Below are 1,491 nucleotides of genomic sequence, written 5' to 3'. Positions count from 1 at the left end.
TCTGGGTAATTTGCATCTCTGGGGGGGGGCGGGGGGGTGGAGAAGTTACAAAATCCCAAGCCTCCATGTAAGGAAGAGGCAGGTGGGCAGGCTGTTGGGGACAGACTCGGGTAAACTGTTCTGCTCTAAAAGGATTGGCAATGGCCGTTCTTCCTCTTGCCCCGTTCAGCGCAGAGGGTGGGAAATTCCCTCCCGTCTGGTTCTGCACAAGCCTCAGCAGCAGCACTGCCTCCAAATCTCCTTCCCAAAGAGTCAGTATCACACCCTGCTGAGGTCTGTTCCGCGTTTCTGCCCACCTGGCTGCTTAGCTCAGGAAATCTAGGAAGCTAAGAATCAGGAATGAAACTTCCCATTCCCTCGGCGTGCTCTCCCTCATGGTACATGGTGTGTTCTCAAGTGGCCTTTCTCGAGGAGGAAAGAGCTTGGCCTTTGCCTCTCAGTGACAGACCGGAGGGGAAAAGTTACTCTAATGCACTTCCTTGTAGGGTGGAGATCCAAGTTCATGGAGTTGGCAACACCTGGCCTCCTCGCCTGCTGTGTAGGGGGTAGGTTTGTGTCTCAAAATGGGGCTGTTACTAATTAGGCTTGGTTTGGGGGACTTGTTTCATACCTACTTTGGATCTCCTCTGCTGTTTGCAATTTGTCTTTTGCCACGGCCATCTCGGTGAATCCTTCAGCCCCCCCAAAAAAAGTCCTAGTTATGCTCAGCTGCGTCAATCCCTTTAGTTGAAACTTGCTCCTGCACAGTTGGGTCTGCAGAAATCTCTGCCACCCATCTAATCCCATGGATGTGCCACCTCAGGTTATGCTGTGCTGTGATTTCTGATCCTGGGGGTCAGCAGCAGCATCCTGTACCCTCCTGTGATGCTGCACACACTTTCTAAACCCCTGGCCCCATTCATATTCCAAGAATTTTTGGGTAGTGATCCTGGGCAGTTGATGTGACCGCTTCCCGCCCTGCCCTGGGCTTTCTACAGTGATGTGCCCTTCCCCGTGTGTGACATCTGGCCACTCCTACAGAAGGACACTCCATTTCTGCACGGAAAATGTTCCTAATTTAGGGGGTGAGGGGTTGTCCTGCGCTGGGTTGCATCCCCACGGGTGCCTTCTTGCTCCTTTTGGCTGCAGGCGGCCACTTGGGGGGGCTTTGAATTTATTTTAAGAGCAACGGACGTCGTGCGTACTGACTTGTAGCTTCCCAAAGATGCTGAATAAAGTTGGGGGGTGGGGAGGGGGTGTCTTTCTTTGGATCTCTGGGGAAGGGGAGCAACGTTTGCAGCGTGTGTCGCCATGAAAGTGGGGGGGGGACACACGACCGGTGACACCCCCCCCACCGCCGCGCCCAGTTCCGAGCGCGGCCGCTAGGGGGCGATATGGCGCCCTGTCAGAGCGCGCCCTCGCCCCGCCCACCCCTCCGTGCTGATTGGCTGCCGCCGCGTACGCGGGCGGGGCGGGGCGGGAGCGTGCGGCGCGCGGGGGCCGCGGCGGCAG

This window comes from Calidris pugnax, unplaced genomic scaffold (genome assembly GCF_001431845.1).
Source record: "Calidris pugnax isolate Ruff unplaced genomic scaffold, ASM143184v1 scaffold68, whole genome shotgun sequence".
Lineage (NCBI taxonomy): Eukaryota > Metazoa > Chordata > Aves > Charadriiformes > Scolopacidae > Calidris > Calidris pugnax.
Note: the sequence above shows the minus strand (reverse complement) of the source record.